This window comes from Protopterus annectens, chromosome 16.part0, assembly GCF_019279795.1.
Source record: "Protopterus annectens isolate FY-2018-M chromosome 16.part0, PAN1.0, whole genome shotgun sequence".
Classification (NCBI taxonomy): Eukaryota; Metazoa; Chordata; order Ceratodontiformes; family Protopteridae; genus Protopterus; species Protopterus annectens.
The window spans coordinates 272,224,665-272,250,031 of NC_056750.1; the positions used below are offsets into that span (position 1 = coordinate 272,224,665).

Genomic DNA, 25,367 nt, shown 5'->3' on the forward strand with positions numbered 1-25,367 from the left:
CATCAAGGTTCTTTTTGAAGAGGGCCAAAGAGGTGCTCTCTGCTTGACATGTATGGGCAGTCTATTCCAGAGTCTGGGGAGTCTTGGGGTCAGGAACCTATCCCTCCAGCATGTTTTGTTTATTGTGATGACAAGATTTAGATCCCTGGAGCGTGTGGCTCTGAGGGATTTGGATTTCTTTAAGTGTAGCAAGTCCAACAGCTCTGGGTTTGACATGGCCTTGTATGTTAAGCAGAGATCACCTCAGAGCAGACGATATGCGACAGAGCATAGCTGGAGTTTTTTTTAAGGTGGACAGCATAGGGCATCTGCTTTAGGCCTGTGATTCATTTAGTGAGGTATTTCTGTGGCCTTTCCAGTTGTTGCAGATGTCTTGAAAGGTACATACCAAATGGGGCGTTGTATTCTATAATGGGTCTAATGAGGGATGAGTACAGTAGGACGATGACCTCCTTTTTTCTGGATGAAAAGCCCTTAGTGATGAGGTGTGCCACATAGAAGGATTTTCTGACTGTTGTGGTGATGTGGTTATTGAAGGTAAGACCACTGTCCACCTGTGTCCCTAAGTCTCTTATCACACTTTCGGTGTTTATTGTACTGCCACCTATGTGATAATTCATGGGTACATGTTTTTTCCCAAAGGGGATAACTATACATTTCTTGTCATTGAGCTTGAGCCCATGGCTCTGGCACCAAGCATCTGTTTCTGTAAGGCCCTTTTGTAGAGTATCCACATCATTTGGGGATTCAATAATGGCTCCCAGTTTGCAGTCATGTGCGAACTTTGTTAGCCAGAGTCCCTTAGTGTTGGCCTGTACTTCAGAGAAGTAGATGCCAAACAAGAGAGGTCCCAGGACTGAACCCTGAGGTACTCCACTTGTCTGCAGCTGGATTTGGAGTCAGCTACTTTTACAATGTGGGTTCTGTCCGTAAGCCAGTTGGCAACCCATCGAGTGATGTAGGGATTAATGCCCAGCTTAGTAAGTTATATCTATGATTCCAGAGTGGGGGATGGTGTCAAAGGCCATGGCAAGCTCCAGATAGGCTATGTGGACTGCCTTACTCTCGTCCACGGCTCTGGAGACTGATTCGAAGAAGTCAATAAGGTTCAGGAGACAAGATCGGCCCTTCACGAACCCAAACTGGGTGGGCTCCAGTGTTTTAAGGTTGCCAATGTCTTTGTTTATAAGTTTCATGATAATACATTCCATGGCCTTGCAGATCAGGCTCGTCAGACTGATGGGGTAGTGGTTCCCAGGATCCAAGGTGGATCCTCCCTTGTGGAGTGGGATAATTGTAGCTGTGCGCCACTCAGTGAGCAAGAAGCCTGAGGTGAGGGTATGATTAAATATGACACTTAGGTGAGGTGCCAGTTCATTTTGTAGTTCATGTAGTACACAGCCCAGGATGTCATCTGGTCCCATGGATGGCTGTATTCTTAGCTTTGGAGAGTGTGTTTTTTACCTGTGTGGCTGTTATTACAGGAATTTGGCAATTTTCCAGTATTGAGATGGGCTATTTAGGGGGTGAGAGGGGGGTGAAGTTGGCACTGAATCGATCTGCCAGGATACTGGCAATATCCTTGGGATCAGTATATTTAATGCCATTCTGTTGTAGCTCAGAGCAGATCTGAGCATTGCCATTTAGATTCTTGACATAGTTATAGAATGCCTTGTGGTTGTCTTTGGAATCTTTGGCAATTTTATTTTCGTAACTAGCTTTGGAGGATTTTATGAGGGATCTCAGCTTCTTACTGAGGCTGGTAAGGGAGTTTTTTGCATCCTGGGATTTTCCTCTTTTCTGCAACAGTTTTTTCCTTTCTTGCTAAATAATGCTAAATAATTCAGTTTGTGGCTTGCTAAATAATGCAGTTTGTGGCCTGGGAATTCCAGACTAAGTGTCAAAATGTTGTAATTTGGGACGGCCTTAGAGAGATGTTGGTTAGTGTTTAAAAACTGTTGTTGAGTGAGAGACTGAGAAGCATTTTGATCTTGGATATCTAACCCAGCACTGCTTATGCTTTATGTATGTAAGCAGGATTACAGAACTGTGATTTCTCTTAGGAATAATTACATTTAGAAGAAAGTTAGACTTAAGTATTTTTCTTTGAAATCAGATCTTTCCTACGATATTGTTTTAAGTTTCTGTGTGATCTCTGAACTTGAGTAGCATAGTACTGTAGTAGTATTGTCTTGTGATTTAATTATTTATTATTAAATATTTTAACAAGCTTTACCTGTGGCTGATTTGTGTAGAGAAGTAGTTTCTAGAGTACATTGCATATTTATAGAGGTTATCGTAATAGGCCACTCTAATAAGCCTTAGACTGAATAGTCACATTACCAATTGGATAATAATATTGCACAGTAATAATTGGACACCCTTTCAAGGGCCTTTGGTAGCTGATAATATTAGCTGGTGGTGGCAGAAATTACTACCGTATAGTCTGGATAAAGGGGCACAGCTAGAGAATGTGTGTCAGCCTTTCCCAGGAGTGTCTGTGAAGTTGCATAAATACTTATGTCAAAGTGTGGGTGTGTGTCAGCTACCTGGGCAGGGACATGAAACACTGGTTGGATAGAGAGGGTACTGGAGGTTAGCTTGCCAGCTAGGCTGAGATCTGGACCCTATAGCTGTGCCAGGGGGGAGTCTTATAGGGGACCTGGAGAGCAAGGGAGCAACCAGCCCCATACTGACTGTGATCTATGTGTGCACTTAAGGGAAATTGTACTTTACTGTGTGTATTAGTTATCCTTCCCTCTTCTAGGAGACAACCTCCCTGGTGTTAGTGGCGAGGATTGAGGCTCCTTGATTGCTGGGCCAGGGCACGGGCATCATACATACCATGATTTCTAGTTGTTGGGATAAATTTGACACATTTCTATTGAAATACCAAGATGCTTAACTGGTTAATTATATTAGATTATTCTTATGATTTAATGTGTTTCTATTGCTATGTAACAATAAGTGATACTGAATTTATTCCTTTCTGTGTATATTTTGTATATATGCTAAATCAATAAAACATTTCTTAAAAAAAAAAGAAAAAAAGAAAGACTGCCTTACTAATCACATTATGGCATGTAAATGGCATTTTAGATGTGTACAAGAAGCAAAGACTATTGAATTATATTAAAAGGTGCAGGGTACAAGAAATGTGCATGTGAAATTGGTAAAGAAAGGATTTCAGAATGGTAATTCAGCAGATTATCAGGGAGAAAGGAAAAGAGGGTAATACTATTTGCAACATGGCTCAAATAGTGATAGATGAGGAGAACAAAGACAGCAATGGTAGATTTGTCTTCTTCTTCTTCTTTTGGCTGCTCCCATCAGGGATCACCACAGCAGATCAACTGTTTCCATTTCTTGCTGTCTTCTGCATCTTGGTCTGTCACACCAACCACTTGCATGTCCTCTCTCACCACATCCATAAACCTTATCTTAGGCCTTCCTCTTTTCCTGTTACCTGGCAGCTTCATCCTTAGCATCTTTTTCCCAATATACACTGCATCCCTCCTTAGCACATGTCCAAACCAACGTAATCTTGCCACTTTGGCTCTGTCTCCAAACCTTCCAACCTGGGCTGACCCTCTAATATACTTATTCCTAATCCTGTCCATCCTCGTCACACCCAGTGTAAATCTTAACATCTTCAACTTTGCCACGTCAAGCTCTGACTCTTGCCTTTTTGTCAATGCCACTGTCACCAACCCATATAACATAGCTGGTCTCACTACCCTCTTGTAGATATTCCCTTTCACTCTTACTGGTACTCGTCTGTCACAAATCACTCCTGACACTCTTCTCCACCTACTCCATCCTGCCTGTACTCTCTTCTTCACCTCTCTTCCACACTCACCATTACTCTGAACTGTTGAATCTCAAGTATTTAAACTCATCCACCTTCGCCACCTCTACTCCCTGCATCCTCATCATTCCTCTATCCTCCCTCTCATTCACACACATATATTCTGTCTTAGTCCTGCTGACCTTCATTCCTCTTCTCTCTAGAGCATATCTCCACCTCTCCAGGGTCTCCTCCACCTGTTCCCTACTCTCACTACAGATCACAATGTCATCTGCAAACATCATAGTCCAAGGGGACTCCTGTTTGATCTTGTCTGTCAACCTGTCCATCACCATTACAAATAAGAAAGGGCTCAGAGCTGAACCTTGATGTAATCCCACCTCCACCGCAGACCTCACCACTGTCACACTACCCTCGTACATATCCTGTACCACTCTTACATACTTCTCTGACACTCCTGACTTCCTCATACAATACCACAACTCCTCTCTAGGCACCCTGTCGTATGCTTTCTCTAAATCCACAAAGACACAATGCAACTTCTTCTGACATTCTCTGTACTTCTCCATCAACACTCTCAAAGCAAACATCGCATTTGTAGTGCTCTTTCCTGACATGAAACCATACTGCTGATCACTAATCACCTCCTCCCTTCTTAACCTAGCTTCCACTACTCTTTCCCATAACTTCATGCTGTGACTGATCAATTTAATCCCTCTGTAGTTACTACAGCTCTGCACATCACCCTTATTCTTAAAAATCTGTACCAAAACACTTTTTCTCCAGTCCTCAGGCATCATCAATGGTAGATTTGTGATAACAGTTATTGGTAGGGAAGGAAGATTACACTGGTACATATTTATATTCTGCCCAAAACTACTATTAAGGAACTTAAGACAACTATAGGAGAAGTAATCAGCTTCCACCACGGAATATTATTTATGGGTGAGGACCTGAACCTGATATGCAGTAGAGAATATGTACCTGGGGGATCTAGGAGGGAAATGTAATAAAAGATGGTAGATTTTTAAAGAATACATGAGACTGTTTTGAATGGAAGATGTGAAATTACTAGCTGGACCCCCATATAGAATTTACATTGTTATTTTCCAAGGTACAATAACTGGGTAGTATGAAAAAGAAACAATATTTCACAAGAACATGGGTATTACATTGACAGTTTTAAAACACATGCAGGAACTATTTCAGTCTATGTGCCAAAGACTAAGATAAAGGTACACTGTAATGAAGTAAAAATAAGACACAAGCACTTTCCTACTTACCTAGTAAAGACAGGATTTTAAGGAATAGGTAGTGAAAATGATTTAAGAGTTGCTAGGGAATTTAGCAACTTCTTTAGAAGGGAATTCTGAAGAATGGGGTAAAATGAGAATAAAACTTAAAAATACATGGTAGAAATGAGAGAGAGATATGAGAATGAAGCTATCATAATTACTTAGAATGATTATCAAATGTTAAGGTATTGCAGATGAAGGGGAATTTTAGAAAACAAGAACTGGAACAATTGTAGGGTACTAAAGGAAAAATAAGGAAGCATTTGGATAACATGCATGAGTTAAGAAAGGATGCTGTTAAACAAGTAAGCATTTTTTATAAGAACCCCAAAGCAGAAAAATCTATTAGAACAATGAATTAGGGAACAGAAAACACAAAGGGGTGTTGCCACACTAAGAGATTCTATGACTAAACAAATAAAGACAGATCCTCTACAGGTATTAAGAGATATTTTGGAAATTCTATGAAAATTTGTACAGTGTAAGGAAATGGGGGAACCAAAAAGAGAGACAAACAGAAATATTTATGGAAGAGTTAAATACGCCAAGGTTTGAGGCAGATGAGGTTCAAGATTTAAGAGCTAAGATGGGAGAGGATGTGATAAAAATGGTGATGCATAATCATTTAACAGGGAAGTTTCTAGAAACTGATGGTATTCTTATGGAAATTTAGAAGTTGTGAGGGAAAGAAGAGATAAAGATTTGAAAGATATTTTAAAAGGAGGGAAGTACCAGCATCTTGGAAGAAGGCTCCAGTGGCTGTATTGTTCAAAGAAGGCAAAGACTCCTTTAACTCCAAATTCACAGAGAACAGTTTCAATTTTTAAATATGATTTTAAATCATTTATGTCTACACTAGCTAACATATTTGCTAAATTGTTTCCAAAACTAATAGATATGGATTCATGTGGTTTTGTGGAGGGGGGACAAACATTTGCCAACATTTACAGAACAATAAGTCCTTAATACAAAAGCTGCCAGAACTGGGATAAACCAGTGTTTGTAAAAATAAATAAAATAAGTGAAATGTACAAACTATAAGTAAAATATGAGCACTGGAAGCATACAGAGCCAGTAAAACAATATTTATTATGGTAAGCACTTTCACAACAATAGAAGTTGCTTCATCAGACCAAAACAAAGTTAAAGCACCTGCATTATAAAAGATATTGCAACCAATCAAAAAACGTCAGTGAACACACTTCCACATAGAGCAATTCAACATACATACATACATACATACTATGCATAACTATAAAAATGTTTTTGCAAATATTGTGAATGGCCAGGGTATGCATGCCTCCAGGTTGAATGTTAGCAAGGAAGGCTTTAATAAGGAGATTGTTGCCTTCAAGGATTGTTTTTTACACCGTGGGTATAAATGGAAGGAGGTGGAACAGGGGCTAGCACTGAGTACTCAGATGAAGTCCTCAGGTGCTGGACCATTTTTTTTTTGAGGGCCATGAGTTTAGTGAATGCCAAAGAGGTTGAAGTTAACGGTACAAGAGGCCTTTCCTTCTGCCTACGCTATAGTAGTGATGTCACTATTGTCACTGACATCATTTGGATACATTGGTCCATACTTTTTATGGATGATAAGATCAAAGGTACAGTAGGAGAAAGTCAGACTTTTGTTTTTAAATATAAAGCCAACTTGAAAAGGATGTTATGTTATCCAGACAGATTTAGGAAACCTAGATCAGTTGATGACACTGCATGTACTTTTCCCTGTAACAGATGCCATTTCTGTACCTATATTGATAGCAGCAGTAGTTTTACCAATCCGGATACTGGTGTTAAATTTGATTTTAGAGTCAGGGCTGACTGTAATACAAAGGATATTATATATTTGGCTTATTGTGGGATGTGTTCATGTTTTTATATTGGTAGTAGTAATCGTAGGTTGAGAGAATGCATTAGGGAACACATTTATTGTATTAGGATACAGTACATGTGTAATGCACTTGTTAAGCATGCTTTTGAAAAAGGTGCCTTCCATGAGTTTAAGTTTTAAGTGAAAGATAAGGTTTATATGGGCTCTAGATTAGGTGATTTAAAGAATAGGATTGACACAGTTGAGCTTGAATGGATCCTGAGGATGAGTTCGAACAGAGGCTCTGGACTGAATGATCATGTCTCTCTGAAATTTGTTTTGAAATCACGGGGTTTAAGGAAGAAATGATTATTTTATGTATTCTCTATATAATTTTTTCCTGTTTTAAGTCTTTGTATTTCTATTTCTATTATGTTTTTTGACATTTTTATAGTTATGCACAGTATGTATGTATGTTTAATTGCTCTTGGTGGGTGTGTTTTCATTGATGTTTTTTGATTGGTTGCAATATCTTTTATAATGCAGGTGCTTTAACTTTGTTTTGGTCTAATGAAGCGACTTCTATTGTGAAAGCGCTTACTGTAATAAATATTGTTTTACTGGCTCTGCTAGTATTTTACTTATAGTCTGCACATTTACAGAACAATAATGATCCAAAGTGAAGCAGAGTACAAGAAAATCCCATTACTGTTTGAGGATCTTGATGCAGAAAAAACATTTAATACATTTAGAAGGGATTCTATGAGTAGGACAAGGGCACTATTTTCATTTCCTGACAAAATAATGAGGTAAATTAGGAAACTCCGGCTGTGCAGCAAAACCAACCGCTTCGTAGAACTTTTAAAAATAGTTGTACACTGAAACTTAATATCCTTTAATTCCAAAAACGGACAGCCACAATAAATCCACAACACCACAGTAAAAGTACAACAAAATTAATGTTAAGCGCTTTCTCCCGGCTTTAATACCAGGCTTCCTCAGAACATTTCATTTCCACACTACAATGGATTTAAATATCCAATTAAAAAAGTCACATGTTCCAATTCAGTGACGAAAAATTAGTCATACACCACAAACATAAATATGAATTGTGACACGCTGTTCATCACTTTCTGGCAAACACCAAATCAAATAACATTTCATGCTTAACAGTATATTAATCTCTATGTTAATTTACTTAAATTAAAATATAAAGTTATAAAATATTTAAGACCAATTATTTAAATATTAATTCAGTTGAAAATAATAAATTGAATCAAAGTTTAAATACATAAATAGTTAAATAAAATGATGTTTTTTTACACAATATTCTTCATGATAGTGTTCAATATGAACTTGTTTCCCGAAATGAAATTAATATTGCTTTTGGAAAAATAAAATATTTTTTGTATGATCATTTGTTACAGGGAACAATTAATGAGAAATTATACAATTTTTTGAAGGTTGATCGACCTAGAATACCCACAATTTTTGGTATTCCAAAGACCCATAAGGGGATTGAAAATATCAAATTTAGGCCCATTGTAGCAGGTGCTGGGGGGATTACGGAGCCATTAGCCATATTTGTTGACACTATGGTTAAAAAATTTGTTGATTCAGTTCAGCATATTGTCAAAGATTCGTGGGATTTTTTAAGAAAGACCAATAAAAAATTATTTGATAAAGAACTATTGATGGTGACAATAGATGCCTCAGAGTTATTTACGAGTATTCCCCACGAAAAGGGTTTAGAATGGTTTTCTAATGTGTTGGTTACTGAATCTGGACTGGATGGGAAAATGATTGATCTGGTTCTGGAATTTACAGAAACAGTTCTCAAAAACAATTTTGTACATTTTAATGGTGAATATTATCACCAAAAGAAAGGTGTAGCAATGGGGGCAGCTTGTGCCCCCTTATATGTAAATTGTGTTTTGTATTTTTGGGAGAAGAAATTTATACTAGAAACGGTTTGGATGAAACATATAGTTCAATACAGCAGATTTTTGGATGATATTTGTTTATTGTGGAAAGGAACTAAGGAAGAATTTAACACATTTTTTAGTTATATTAATGAAACAACTGAATTTTTAAAATTTACTATGAGTTTGAATGAGGAAAGATTAGATTACTTGGATATTTCTTTATATAAAGATGGGTTAAAAACTGTTTTCAATCAAGAATATTTTGTAAAAAAACCTTTTCAAATATGTACTTGCATTTCGAGAGTGGTCATCCCTTGTTTCAAAAGAGAGGGATTGTGAAGGGACAATTATTTAGGGCATCTAGAATGATGAATAGGTTGGAAAAATTTTTAGAAGAGGTGTCCCTTATAAAAACCTTATTTTTGGAAAGGAAACACACAAGTGATTTTATTGATGGTATAGTTAATGAAGTGATTGAAAATAGAGATGTCAAATATTATCCATTGATTGGCAAAGGAAATATTATTGAAAAGGCAGATAACGTTAGCTCCAATGATTTTAATGGAGCATTTGCTCATACCTTTTCTGAGACATCATTTGAGATTGAAGCCATTATTAAAAAATTTTGGCATGTTTTGAGAACAAATGAAGACATGTCAGATTACATTCCCACCCAGCCAAGGTTTATTAGAAAAAGGTATTTAAATCTTAAGGATTACTTGGAAAGAGGTAACAGAGAGGTTATACGGGGTAACAAGAAGTTGAAAGGTACTTTTAAATGTGGTTCCTGCAATCAATGTGCATTTATTTTGAACAAGTCTTCGTTGTTTATTCCTTCTAGGAAATTTAATATAAGATCAGTACAACATTTCAATTGCAAATCGAATAGGGTAGTTTATTTGGGGACATGTGTCACATGTTCGAGTTTTTATATTGGGAAAACGGAAAGGGCTTTAAACAGAAGAATTTATGAACACCTTTATGACATCAGTAAAAGGAAGGAGACTAATTTTTGGTTTTAGAGCAAATAGAGGTAGACCCCTTGGGGTGGAAGTTGGGAGACAAGATTGGACTGCAGCTCAGTTTAGACGCGGGTAAGAGTCCTGGTCTAAATGAGAATATTAATATTAGTAGTGTTCTTAAGTTGAGAGCTGCTAGATTATAGGCATGTCACAAGTGAAATTATTCTTGTCAGATTTTTGTTTTCACCCCTTTGGTGTTTTTACCATTATCCTTCCCTCCCCCCCTCCCCTCTCCTTTGTTTACAAGTTTTTACTAATTCTCATTGTGGATCCTTTTCTTGTAATATAGAGTTCATATTTTTATATGTATTTTTACATTTTTAAAGTTTCAAAGACGTTGAGTTAAGTTAACATTTTTTAGGTTCATTTTACTCTCAATAAAAAAGTTTCACTAAAAGTTCTATTTCAAAGAACTGTCTATTACATTACATAAAACAACATTTTATTTATTATCTTGTAATTTATATATACATATAAATTGTCTTATGTACACATTGTTTCAATTAACTGATACTGTAGGATGTAAACACATATACAATTTTAAGTAAAGAATATACATATTATTTTAGTGAAAATGTTTTGTGTAGTCCAGGTCTCGTGTATTCAGTTTATGTATTGTTTTAACGCATTGATTTATTTAACTATTTATGTATTTAAACATTGATTCAATTTATTATTTTCAACTGAATTAATATTTAAATAACTGGTCTTAAATATTTTATAACTTTATATTTTAATTTAAGTAAATTAACATAGAGATTAATATACTGTTAAGCATTATATGTTATTTGATTTGGTGCTTGCCAGAAAGTGATAAACAGCGTGTCACAATTCATATTTATGTTTGTGGTGTATGACGAATTTTTCGTCACTGAATTGGAACATGTGACTTTTTTAATTGGATATTTAAATCCATTGTAGTGTGGAAATGAAATGTTCTGAGGAAGCCTGGTATTAAAGCCGGGAGAAAGCGCTTAACATTAATTTCGTTGTACTTTTACTGTGGTGCTGTGGATTTATTGTGGCTGTCCATTTTTGGAATTAAAGGATATTAAGTTTCAGTGTACAACTATTTTTAAAAGTTCTACGAAGCGTTTGGTTTTGCTGCTCAGCCGGAGTTTCTGTTTTTTTAGTCCTTATCATGGTGTTTTTGTTCTGAGGTAAATTAGGAAGGTATACGAAGGATCAGAGGCAAGAATCAAAGTGGGAGGGCTCATCTTTGACAAGTTGGGTTTGAATAGAGTAGCCAGTGGTGTTCCTTTTCTCCTTTGTTATATACCTTATACTAAGAGGCATTTGAAAAGAGAAAAAAGGTGACTCTCACAAGTTCAGGGTTATAACTGGTATGGTACCCTTATTTGTAGATGATATTAGTTTGTATTTGATAAATCCTAAAAAACATATCTCAGTGGTGTGGAATATCTTGAGACAGTTTCAATTTTTTTCAAGATAAACACATAAATGAGGATAACACAAAGGCTATAGTAGTAAACTATGTTCCCACACATGAATTGGTTAAACAATACCCATATCCATGGGGAGAAGATAAGATGAAGTATTTAGATGTTTGGATTATAAAGTATTATAGCAGCTAAGGACATGTGGGGAAAAATGAAAAGTAATACAAAAGTCAGAAGTTGTAATTTCTTGACAATAGATATGGATAGCAGGTAAAAGAAGTGAAGATGTTTCTAGTCCTTTTAGTATTACATGCATGTTAAGCATATTTTTATCAAACATAGGAGAAGCTGTGGACCATAATTAATAAAAAACTGAAGGAATTTATTTGGGGACGAGGACAAGCATTAAGTGGGGTAAGTTGTTTCTCCCCACAGAACAAGGAGGTTTACAATTACCAGATTTGGAGGAGCAACACAGTTAAGGCTCATATACACAGCATAAGTAGAAGACTAAAAATCAAAGTGAAAATAAATGATATTGAAATGGGGAAGGAGTAGGATTTTGGATGTAAGCACATAAGAACAACTGCACAGGACAGTATATGGGTATGAAGAAAAAAGACCTCACTAGTACGGATGGCTATAAATAGGGACAGAGAAAACAGGCAAGAGGGAGCTGGAATTTATTGCAGAAAAGTAACAAAGCAGCCAAGGTATTTGGAGAAAATAACTAAAAAGGGAAAAGTCATAGATGGGATGAGGGCAAGCAGACGTTTGGACTGCAGGTTAGAGACTGCCTTTCCCACCACTGACTGATAGAGTATAGGCATAGAGAAAGGGAATGGAGTATGTTAAATGAAAGTCTTGAAGTGGCTGAGTTTATAGTTGAGTCTAGAGGAGAAGCACTAGCAAAAAATGGATAATTAGAAAGGCATATAAAATAATGTGGGACAGCTATAATAATCAATCAGAAGAGGTTAGAAAAGGCTTGGAAATGAGAACTAAAAGGAAATATAGAAAGAAAAAAGTGTGAGCATATTCATATTGTTCCCAAGTAATCAACAAAATCCAGAAGATTTGGGAGTTTTGCACTGAAGTGTTTGCATGAGAATTTTTGTACTCCATGTAGACTTCAGGAAATTTTTCCACAAGTAGATAGCAATTGCTGGAGATGCGCTAGAAGAGAGACAGTTATACCTGGAAACCTATTTGTTTTTGGAATGTAACACGTTGATAGATTGTAGAAATTTCCTAAAGGGTACTTTGCCAGAAATGGTGAGGGAGCACATTATTTTGACTAAGGAAACAATTATTTTGAGTTGAGATATAGAAATTTAATTGTCTAAATACATTAAGGCCCTACTAAGTGTAATGCTGTTAGGAAATAGACATCAAAAACAAAACCAGATGTAACAGAACTGCTGAATGATATAAAGGAGATAAAGAAATTAGAGGTTGGATCATCTGAAAAGGGAATGAGTAAACTACAAAGAATTAAATGGAATCTGTTAAAGCAATGCTTACAAAATAATGTTCAGGAATACTGATATTTTAGGGGAGACAGAAGTTGATCAATTTGTGTAATGTTGAAATGAATAACTACTAAGACAAAAATCATATTTATATAATGTGCACACAGGAAAAACATGTACCAATGGGTTCTTTTCTCTCTTGTAACCAAATGTATACTCATGTTACTATGCAATGAGTAATGTTAATAAAAATGTTTAAAAAATATCGCTATCAGACATGAGTTTGCATTTAATCTGTTCATTATTTTCCCAAAAGTTTAATAAACTGGAAAAGTTTTATTCCTAATTTCTAAAATGTCATTAAAGGGATATCATACACTTCATTTTGCATCACTTAAGTATTAAATATTTTGTATGACTGTTTTCAAACATTTTTCTCATTAGTTTGCTAAAGTCTGACTTTTCTGGCACTGTCCTGTGAACAACTGCACAATTTAATTCTAAAGGATTTCAGGTAATGCAATTCTGCTTATGGATTACAAAACCATCTTTTAAGATTAGTCTTTATTTTGTTCTAACATATTAATGGCCACTACTTATTTTAAAAGTGCAGAAATATTTCCCTTGTTACTTTAGCCAGACTTGCAAAATGTTTCAAAACAGAGCCAGCGATTGTGTTCTCATTTTTTTCTGCCTTCCCTTCTAGGATCTGGGTGAGGCAGTAATTATCTACTTTTGTTTGGCTGCTTTCCTAATCTTTTAAAGACTCAAGGAACTCCTGGTGGTCTAGTGATTGACAAGTTCCTTAGCCAGTCAGGTTAGCCTGACTGGCTGTTAAATACTACTGTATTTGAGTGTGTATTTTAGTTTTCTAATTGGGGTAGTGACTTATTAATTTTAGTTTCTGTCTACCCTCCATTCCTTTTTAGGATCTGGATAATTAGTAATTGTTTATTTTTTAATAATCAGCTCTCTCACTCTTTACTGATTTACTGAACTCCTTACCCTTGCTTTAAATGGATCTACTGATTTATAACTATCTTGGCAAATCAGACCAATTGATCAACTCTTAAGTATTGCCTTTCTTAAGCACATGTAAAAAGAGTGGCTGTCTCAAATCGCACTTCAATGCTAAACACATGATACCAGTAAACCTGTAATCTGGTATTCTAAGGATTTCTTTGGCTATTTTGTCAACTTAACCCATTAAATTAATAATTTTATTGTATATGTATAGTTACACTGGGGAAGTTTGCTTAGGTGCAATGTGTAAACTGGTGTATTAGATTTTAAGCAATAACATAAAAAGTGAATTTTTTTTCATTTAGAGATTAATTACAAGCTCTTAAGATTATAGTTTTTCAGTTTAACACTCTGAATGCAGTTCTGAATCCTTACTGTGTATGGCATAACAAAATATAACCACTATATATATATATATATATATATATATATATATATATATATATATATATATATATATATAGAGAGAGAGAGGTTCATAGGTAGGTACTAAGCTATCTGCCTGAGGGTATTTATAAGGCTAGCCAGAGTGTGTCAGCTTTCGCTGCCCCATTGATTAATTAACTGAACCTCTGTCAAGAAGAGCCAATAAAGTGATCCCAGGGGTGTATTTTCTGTTACCCATCCACTCGTCAAGGTTTCTCTTGAAGAGTGTTAGTGAGGGGCTCTGCCTAATGTAGTTAGGAATTTTGTTCCAAAGCATGGGGAGTCTCTGTGATAGGAATCTATCCTTCCCACATGTTCTATTTATTGTTGTGGCTAGGTTTAGCTCACTAGAGCGAGTGGCTCACAGTGACTTAGATTTTTTTAGGTGGAGCATGTCCATCAATTCTGAGTTGGACATGGCTATGTGTGTGTGTGTGTGTGTGTGTGTGTGTGTGTGTGTGTGTGTGTGTGTGTGTGTGTGCACGTGTCTATGTATATATGGTACAATGGGCCCTACTCATTAGTGATTATGGTTACAAAGAAACAGTATTAGCTTGTATTAATCATATAGTTACTGCATTATTTTAAATGAGTGCAATTAGTGCGCCTAAGTATTAGGATACTGTTTTATCTTTATCAATCTTATTTATTGTGTTCATATTTACCATTAGTTATTTGGTCACACTGCATCTTAAATAAGCAGCTAAAGAGTGCAATGTATGTACACCTTGCATTAGACCTTTGCTTTGTTTACCCTCTGATTATTATAGTATTTATTTAAGTATATAACATTTTGTCCCATACCAGTTCAATACACCTTTTCAAGACATTTAGGATTTATTTTTAAACATGGTTTAAAACTCAGACCTCTTTGTGAGAATAGTTTTAATGCTTACTATCACATTACATTTTTCACCTGTAGCACTACAAGCACATATCAATTAGAAGACCTGTAAAAATATAATTTTTATCTGACTGCTTCCTGAGTCCAGTTTATACAAGGAATAATAACATACGTAGATTGTATTTTTAATGCATGCAATGATGGTAGATCACTATTGATAATTTCAGAATATGTATTCTTTTGTATGTGTACTGTGCAGCTAAACTAATAACAGATAAAGTCTTATCACAAAAACATAGGGTAGTAAGGGAAAGAAGGAGAGAAACTGAATGCTATCATGGAAGTATCGAATAGAGAAAACTATAAAGCAATTAAAACAAGAAGCGTCACTGTTAGAAGAGGGAAGAGATCAACAAAAATACTCAGAAAGACAGACATGATAAAAGCAATGCATAGTATCAGAACAGATCAGGCCTCCCTCTTGGAAATAAACAATAATATCACCTATTTTAAAACCAGACAAAAATGCTAATGAATGTTTATCTTAAAGACCAATATCTTTACTAAATATAGATTATAAAATATTCATGGCGATACATGCTTCTAAACTTAAACTCCCATTATTAATAGATGAAAATCAAACTGGTTTTATAAAGGACAGAAAAACATACAACATTAAAATAATTATTTTCTTAATTTATTATATTAATGTTAGAAAGAATAAACTGACTCCGGTCAGTTTAGATATAAATAATGCCTTTGATTCAGTACACTGGGATTATTAATGGCTAGCTTTGGAGGAATATGGATTCTCAGGCTATTAAGTCTTTTTGTGAAAAATCCTTGGCTTTCATAAAACATGGATCCTGCTTTTCTAAATTTATTGAAAAATTACTAAGGGCAGAAAACAGGGCTGCCCCCTGTCTCTGTTATTGTTTTCTATGGACACTGAACCATTTACAAACAGCATATGAATGAATGAATGAAAATATGGAAAGGCATACAATCAGATAACAGTATAGAAATGAAGGTTCAACAGTTTGCAGATGATATTCTGCTAACTTTAAAGGGCAATGATGTTTCACTAAAAGCCCTATTAAACTCAATTCAACATTTTCAGAAGATCCTGGGTCTTAAATTCAATGAAAACAAACCAAAAATATTACTTATAAATACTAGTAAGACATAACTACATAAAGAACTTTCTAAATATATATCTGCAGGCAACAAAATCAAATACCTTAGGAGTACATTAACAAATAAACTGGATACAACAATTATAATACATGATGATGATATCTTAAATAATATCAAAACCCTTGTACAAAAATGGAATAATTTTTTTAAATGGAGGCTAGACTTTATATAATTAAAGTTATTATTTTTCCAAAAATACAATACTTTATACAAGTTTGCTCTCTTGCCCCTCCTAAATCATATACAAAACAATGCAATACATTCACAATAAACTTCTTATGATATCCAAGTAAACCTAGGAGAGCCATGGGTTATAATTTGAATAATTAGGAAATAGGAAGACTAGGTCTACCAGATATAGAGACATATACACAGTCATCTATTGTAAAAACAGTTTCATTATGGATAAATACAGCCTATTCTTCCAGACGAAAACAAATGCATGAAAATATGGTTAAAATCAGGTTTTGTTTTACTGCAGCAATATATAGAAGTAGTACCAAACAACTTACTCTGGATGTTAAAAGAACACACAACAGAAAATCATCATAAAAATATAAGTTCCAAATTCATTCGATACATTTTAAAAGCTTACATAAACTTTATAAATAGATTTTTTGAGATAACAGCATGGTTATTTGTATTATATTCCATTGCATGCATGAAAAACAATATTGAATCCTTTGATATCGATACAATTAAGATCCTCAGGAAGAATAATTTGAATTATTGGCATCAACTGTTAGATTCTGAAAAAAAATAACAATGGAAAAACTTAAAAAGAAATTTGACTTAGATGATAACCTGTGGCTGTTTATCAGGACACAAGACGGTTTATTTTAAACAGATTAGAGTCCATGCAGTTAACAATTAAACAAAATGTTTCTAAATTTGTAGAACATGTGGTCTCTATAACAAAACTAACTGTTAATGGAAAAGGCTCTTGATCTAGTATTTATAAAATAACGAAAAAAATGAAAACATTCCGTAAAGAACATCTGTGGGACTACTATAAAACAATAATCAACTCCCAACAGACAGTGACAAAAAAGCTAATTCTCCTCTCCTCAAAACAAACATTTCTTTCTCTCCAGTGGAAACTTTCCACACAGAAATATGTACACAGATCTTACATAACACCATAAAGAATGGAATTAATGTTCAAACAAGAAACTGGTTGGTGGAGATGCAAAATAAAACTGAAAGCAGAGTGTCAGCATATATTTTATGACTGCCAGCTGCTTAAATCATACTGGGATAAAGTTAATTATTTTTTACAAACTGTTTTCAATGATAAATTAGAGTTATCCAAACCTTTAATTGTACTTAATGTTCCTATACCCGAGTGTGCACCAAGAACAACGTTTTCAACTCTTATGGAGTCTATTGGCCATTGCAAGGAAAATCATAACATACTGGTAAAGTGATATTTCTCCCACATTCAAGGTATACAGAAGCATTGTTTTAAATGTGTTACAGCTGGAAATGAATACCATCAGAAAAAGAACAAAATCACATACAATACATGGCAAAAAGTGACTGAAATAATGAACACCAATGACTGTAGCACTTTATGAAATGAATTACAAATGGAGAAAGATCATCATATTTATTAATGTGGGCACCCTTGTAAATAGTTATTTTTTTTTACTAGTTTATATTTGAGGAACTTATTTGTTATTAACCTATATATACTATATACACATTTCAATGTTATATAAAAGTACGTTTATTTTTGAAAATTAATTAAAATATTAAGAAAAAAAGATCAGGATTTATTGTGAACTATCACAAATAATAAATTCAAAATATTAGCACAGGCAGAAAAACTTAGAAGATATGAATATAAATACAAAGGAAAAGTACAAAAAAAAAACTTATTGATGACCAAAACGTTTTATAGAGAATTGGGAAACAATGGAATTGAAATACCACCAAAAATAGAAAAAATAGATATATTTTGGAGAAATATCTATGAAGATCCTGTGGAACACTACAAATATGCTAAATGGATTGAGGAAGTAAAAGAAAGGCTAAGAAGTTCAAATGTACAGGATATGAAATGGGATGAAGTAATGATCAGAGAGTTTATTTATTTATTTGTTTGTTTGTTGAATGGGACAGCCTGAGTGATCTATAGCCCTTTTTCAGCAGAGGCCCAAGGAGAAAAGCTCCACATTAGAAATAAGCAATATTTTAACAAGCATAAGATAAAATAACAAAAAATAAAATAATTGTACAATAGCTATAGCAATAACTGTAGGTCAGAAACTGTTACAGAAACAAATTAAGTGAAAATAGTTACGGAGACATAGAGTTCCATGTAATAAGTAGAGGGACTGGTAGTTACAATAAAGTGGTAGTAGCACATACTGGATTGTCAACAGTGGGCAACCATACAAATAAAAAAGGTAGTTTGTCTATTTAATGATAGGAGGTAATCATTTTTGTTATAAGAGAAAAACTGTAAATATGATGCAGGTATCAGGTTAACACTACAAGGTAGTGTAGAAGGATGGATAGTGTAGAAGGATGGACAGTACTGTCAAGTTATAAGATGAGGTGACTTAGTAGAATAGAATAAGTGGAAGAGGAGGAAGTGGAGAAGAGGGAGAACAGATATTTGCTAATGAAAGAGGGAGGGGAAGGACAAGGCTCTCTATTCATCCCTACCAGCTAATCAGTAAAACAGCTCACTTTACCTTTTCAGGCATGTTCAAAGGGCAGTTTCAGGTGTACGCTCCAGTCTAACTGGTGAATCTGGGCATTCTGAGGCAATGTTACAACTGCCTCATGTACACAGACAACCCTCTCCTCCTACCACCAAACACAAATATATGCGAGAGATGCAATTATACAGCCAAACTGGAGGCAAAGCTCTCTCAACCCAAGACTGGAACTGACAGTCAAGAGGAGAAGGAAAATAATTGCAACACACCACCAGTCTCACATAGACCCATTAAACCAGCATCGGCAAAAAATACACATAAATACATGAAAACATACTCAGAGGCTCTAAATAAAAATCTGCAAAAGCAACAGAGACCTCCAAAGCAGACACCTAAGCAACCTCCACACCCCATCACAAACCATGAAACACATACTTCACATAATCAGTGTGCCACGCAATCACAGCCCTTAAGGCAAAATAACATACCCAACACACTAGTGATAGGCGACTCTATAGTCAGACACACTGATGTCCCACTAACTTGGCTGGACAAGAAGAAGGTTACAGTTAGCTGCCTGTCGGGTGCCAGGATCTGCCACATAACACAAGCACTCAGGTCACTCCAGAACAAGTACAAATATGACTCTGTCATTGTCCATGTCGGGATGAATGACCTGAGACGTACCTCCCTGGACTACATGAAGAGAGACACGGAAGAGCTCTCTGACCACATAGCCCAGGCTGGTATGACCCTGACCCTGAGTAGCATCCTGCCTCACCAAGAATAACGCCACAGTATAAAGAAAAAATGATCAATTTCAACAACTGTCTAAGTTTTTGGCGTCATTCAAAGGGGATCTAGTATCTGTCCACCTGGGATGACATGCTCGATAAGCCACATTGCTTCACAAGAGATGGCTTGCACCTGTCGCCCTTAGGCTTTCGAATACTGACCAAGGCTTTTGCCACCCCCATAGTGCCTTTTTTAGGCAAGGCTCAAAAGACAAACCCACCACTGTAAATAGCACAAGTAACCAAAAACTGAGTGTAATGTTACTCAATGCCAGAAGTCTAAACCTCAAAATGCATGCACTCGAGGCACTCCTCAGTATGGAGAACACTGATATCTGTGCATAACAGAAACCTGGTTTAAGGCTCCAGAGAGCACCCCAGTGCTACCAGGCTATAACTCATACCATACTTTTTGGCCACAGAACCCTTACGGAAACACGAAAGGTGGGGGAGTATCCATATTCATCAAGGATACCCATGCCTCCAGGTTAGTGGCACAGCACAATGCCTCAGAGATCATCCATGTGCAACTAACAATGGACAAAACTGCAATTCAAATTGTAGCTTGCTACAGATCACCCACCATGATGCAGGACCCCCATTCCGCATTTCTGGAGACACTGGAAAATATGAAGGTCCTACCAAACGCCTTAATATTGGGTGATTTCAATTACCCAAACATTAACTGGGAGAACTACTCAAGTGCTAACTCCCTTATCCAATGCTTCCTAGAATTTATAAACTCGAATGCCCTGGATCAACTAGTCAACACCCCCACCAGAGGTGACAACATATTGGACCTGGTCATCACCAACATGGGCGACTAGTGTTCTACACCAGAGGTCAAACCCTCGCTGGTTAGATCAGACCATAGACTAATCACTCTGGATATCCACATTCCGCCCCCACCCCCAATCAAGGAAACCACTGTGAAAAACTTTTCAAAAGCAAACTTCACGTTACTTAAGACCGAGGTGGAAAGGTTCACAGCCCCCATGCTAAAGGACAACGTTGTTCAAGCTGCTGAATTCCTTACAAAGGCACTCTATGAGCACCTGCAAGAATGCATGGATCGTGCTATCCCAAGCAAAACCAAGCCTCACTCCTCCAAGAAAAGGAAACCAGTCTGGTGGACCTCTGCCATAAACAAACTATACAATAGAAGGAGGAAACTAGTGCAGAAAAGAGTAAAATCCCAAGAAGGAAAGACATCCCTGATCAGCATCAGCAAGAAACTACGATCCCTCATAAAATCATTCAAGGCTAGCTTTGAAAGAAAAATTGCCAAGGACTCCAAAGATAACCACAAAGCATTCTTTAGCTATATCAAGAACCTAAGTGGAAACTCTCAGATCTGCTCTGAGTTAGTGCAGAATGGTGCAAAATACACTGAACCAACTGATATTGCCAACATTCTGGTAGACGGGTTTAGTGCAAACTCCACCCCCTCTCACCCCCTAAAGGGCCCATAGCCATACCAGAAGAATGTAGTGCCCCAGCAATCACTGACACACAGGTTAAAACAGCCCTATCCAATGCCAAAAATACAGCTAAAATGGGACAAATGGTGTCCCAGGCTGTGTCTTACACGAGCTCCAAAATAAACTAACCCCGCACCGAAACACACTGTTCAAACTCAGCCTCTCTACAGACTATGTACCCATAGAGTGGCACACAGCAACAGTTATCCCACTTCACAAAGGTGGAGCCACAATGGACCCCGGGAACTATCGCCCTATAAGCCTGGTCTGCAAGTCTATGGAGCACACATGGAATTCATTAACAGAGACATTGGGTACCTTCAAATATTGGACCCTACCCAGTTTGTCTTTGTTAAGGGCAGATCATGCCTCCTAAACCTGGTGGACTTCTTTGAGACAGTTACCAATGCTTTAGATGAGGGAAAGGAGATCCACACAGCCTACCTAGACCTTGCAAAGGCTTTCGACACCATTCCCCACCAGCCTGATCATAAACCCCTATGTCACAAGATGGGTTGCCAATTGGCTCAGGAATAGAACCCACATGGTGAGAGTTGTAGGCTCTAGGTCCAACTCTAAACCAGTTACAAGTGGCATTCCCCGGGGCTCAGTCCTGGGAGCCCTCCTGTTCGGTATATACTTCTCAGAGGTATAGGCAAGCTAGGAGGACTATGGCTGACCAAGCTCGCAGATGACTGCAAACTGTGGGCCATAACGGACTCTACAGCTGATACAGACATCCTCCAGAAGGGTCTCACTGAGACGGATACCTGGTGTCAAAATCATGGTCTCAAGCTAAATGCCAAAAAGTGCATAGTCATCCCCTTTGGAAAAAACAAAGTACCTGTGAACTACCACATGCATGGTAGTCCCCTAAATACAGAAAATGTAATAAGAGATCTGGGGACCCAAGTAGATAGTAATCTTTCCTTTGATAATCATATTGCCAAGGTGGTTAGAAAATCCTTTGATGTAGCCTACCTAATCACAAAAGGGTTCGTATCTAGAACAAAAGAGGTTATTGTACCCCTCTACTCATCACTCATCAGACCCATCATAGAGTACAATGCCCCATTTGGGATGTACCTTACAAGACATCTGCAACAGCTGGAAAGACCACAGATGTACCTCACCAATTGGATTACTGACCTCAAACATATGCCCTATGCAGCCTAACTGAAGAAACTCCAGCTGTACTCGGTTGCATATCGCTTATGCAGAGTTGATCTCTGCCTGAGGCCATGTCCAACCCAGAATTGATGGACATGCTCCACCTAAAAAAAGCAAATCCCCAAGAGCCACATGCTCTAGGGATCTAAACCTCACCACAAAGATAAATAGGACGTGCTGGAGGGATAGATTCCTGTCCCAGAGACTCCCCATGCTTTGGAACAGGATTCCAATCTACATTAGGCAGAGCCGCAAACTAACACTCTTCAAGAGAAACCTTGATGAGTGGATGGGAAACAGAAAATTTACCCTGGAAATCACTGCAGTGGCTCTGCTGGACAGAAGCACAGGGAACTAATGGCTCTGCTGGACCAAGGCACAGGGAACTAATCTAAGGGGGCAGCGAAAGCCAACACATTCTGGCTAGGCTTATAGATGCCCTCGGGCAGATAGTCTATTACTTACCTATGAACCTATAAGTTGGGTGATTACAGTGACAGATCCAGGTACTGGTAAGGTAGTTTTTGACAGATTTTTTAATTTGTGGACCTGGCTGATATTTCTGAGGGTCATGGGAAGCTTCTTCCATGATAGAGCTGGGCAACAGCTATAGAGGTTCCGGCCAGTAGCTTTTTTTTTTTTGGTTTATGAATCTGTAAGAAAATTGGTCTGAGCTTCTGAGGGATTGAATGGGGATATAGAGGAAGACAAGTGTGCAGATGTTGCGACAAGAGGATGGCTTATTCAGAATTGAGTGGATGATAAGAAGTTGAGTTAGCAAGAGTTGATGAGGAAGCTTTAACAGGTTACATGTCCTGACAGTGGTGGGATTTAGAAGGGAGATTAGCAGCAAATTGAGTTACTTTTTTGTAGGTGGTTTTGAGTTTGGAAAGTAGTGAGGACTGCAGGTTTGTTGAAGTTTCTGAGCTACAGAAGAGCTTGGGGAGAAGGTATGCTTGGGCAAGTGAGATACTGCAGTCTGGTGTGTGGAACCTTTTGTTTCTATATAGTAGGTGTAGCTTTTGGTTGGTTTTCTTGATACAGTGACGTATATGAAGATCATATATTTTAGTTGGTCATCTATGACTGCTTCAAGGAGATTAGTGTGGGTTTTGGGTTTTTATAGTAGTGTTGTTAAGGGAAGGGATAGTGAATGTGGATGTGAGGTGGGAGAGAGATTTAGGGAGGAACAGTACAAGTTTTGTCTTTTTGGGGTTAAGTATGACTTGGTTGTTAGTAAGCCATGTATCAGTGAGGTTGAAAGACTGTATCAGGGACAGTAGGTCAGAGGGGTTGTCAGTGATGGAGATGATAGCTGAGTCATCTGCATATTGTATAAGGGATGACTGAGGACAAGATGTAAAAAGTTGGTTAGTGAAGATGTTAAAAAGAAGGGGGCTCGGAATTGAGCCTTGTGGGACTCCCATTTTGACAGGGAGAAAGGAGAAAGGGCAGAGAGACATTTGACTAATTGTTGTCTGTCTGTGAGGTAGCTGTTAAACCAAGAGATAGTTGCTGAGGAGAGGTTGAGTTGAGAGTTTGGAAAGGAGGATGGGGTGAGAGACAGTGTCAAAGGATTTGGAGAGGTCTATAAAGAGACAGGATATGAGTTTATTGTTGTCTCTGACTAGGTAGATGGAGTGAGTAAAGGAAATGAGGGCTGTAGTGGTGTTGTGGTGTGGGCGGATGGCATGCTAGATAGGGGTGATTAGGTTTTCTTGAGTGAGATAGGCCATGATTTGTTCATGAATGCAGTGTTTGAGAATTTTTGAGAGGGGAAAAAGTATGGCAATAGGGCGATAATTAGATCTACAGAGTTTCCACCTTTGTGGATAGGTATGGTAAATAATTTTTTCCAAAGAATAGGAACAGTAGATTCTCTGAGTGATTTATGATGATGGAGACAGGGTACGTTAAGGAGTTAGCATCAGCCTAGAGGAAGAGAGATGGCAGGTTATCTGCATATGGGGAGGATGGTTTAAGTTTAAGAAGGAGATTTTTAATGTAGCTAGTAGGAACAGAATTTAGTGAGAAAGGGTTTTATTGCAGTGGGAGGGTGATGTAACGTGAAGGATTAGTTGGATTGGAGGTCTGCATAAGTTTGCTGATGGTGTCTACGAAGTAGGAATTGAAAATAGATGCAGTTTCTAGGGGTGTGTTATGAGGGTAGGGGTTAGGAGTTGAGCGATTCCCTGGGTGGAGAATTAGGTTCACAGTATTCCAGAATTTTCTGGGGTCTCTGGATTCTGTGGTTTGGAGTGTGTGGTAAAAGTTCTTTTTTCAATGTTTATGTGTTTTTGGAAAGATTGTGGAGTTCCCTGTATTTTTTGTAGTGTGAAAGAGAGTTTGTTTTGATCCAGAGTTTCCTGGCTGAATATATGTTGTCAATAAGAGACTGGGTAGGGTTGGTGAGTCAGGGAGTGCATCAAGATTTGACTCTAAAAGTTCTGCAAGGGGTGAGAGAGTAAAGTGTGTTTAGAAAGATGTAACTGAATTGCATGACAGCTTTGTCGAGAGGTAGGATTGAAAGGCATGACCAGTGAATAGAGGAGAGAGAGAGTTGTTAAATGTTTCAGGGTTGAAGTTTGTTAGTCTATAGCATTATTTAAATTTGTGGGGTCTAGAGAGGTGAGGGGAGAATCTTTGGAATCATACTGGGGAGTGGTCATTAATACAGTCTGGTAGGGATTCAGGGTGGTAACAGAGGTTAGGACAGGGTACAAGAATCCAGTCAAGGATAGTACTGGAACTGGTGCGTCTATTATGAAAAGTGGGAGAAGAGATAAGTTGGGTGTATCCATATAGGTTTATACTGGAGGTAGGGGATTTAGAGGTGAGGGGTAGCCAACTGTTTACATCACCTAGTATAATGGATTCATTAGGTATGTTGTCAGACCACCAGTACAGAATATGTTCTAATAAGGGTATATTATCTCCAGGGGGTATGTAAATGGCAACTATAATCAGGGTTTTATGGTCATTTAGTTTACAACTGGCAATAGTAAGTTCAGCTGAGTAAAATGGGAGG

General features: G+C 37.1%; 1 protein-coding gene across 1 annotated transcript in view; it reads right to left on the reverse strand.

Moving 5' to 3' along the window:
• The window catches only part of GARNL3 (GTPase activating Rap/RanGAP domain like 3), a 3,522,664-nt gene that overhangs the window by 808,144 nt on the left and 2,689,153 nt on the right, over nucleotides 1-25,367 (reverse strand). The window lies entirely within an intron of this gene.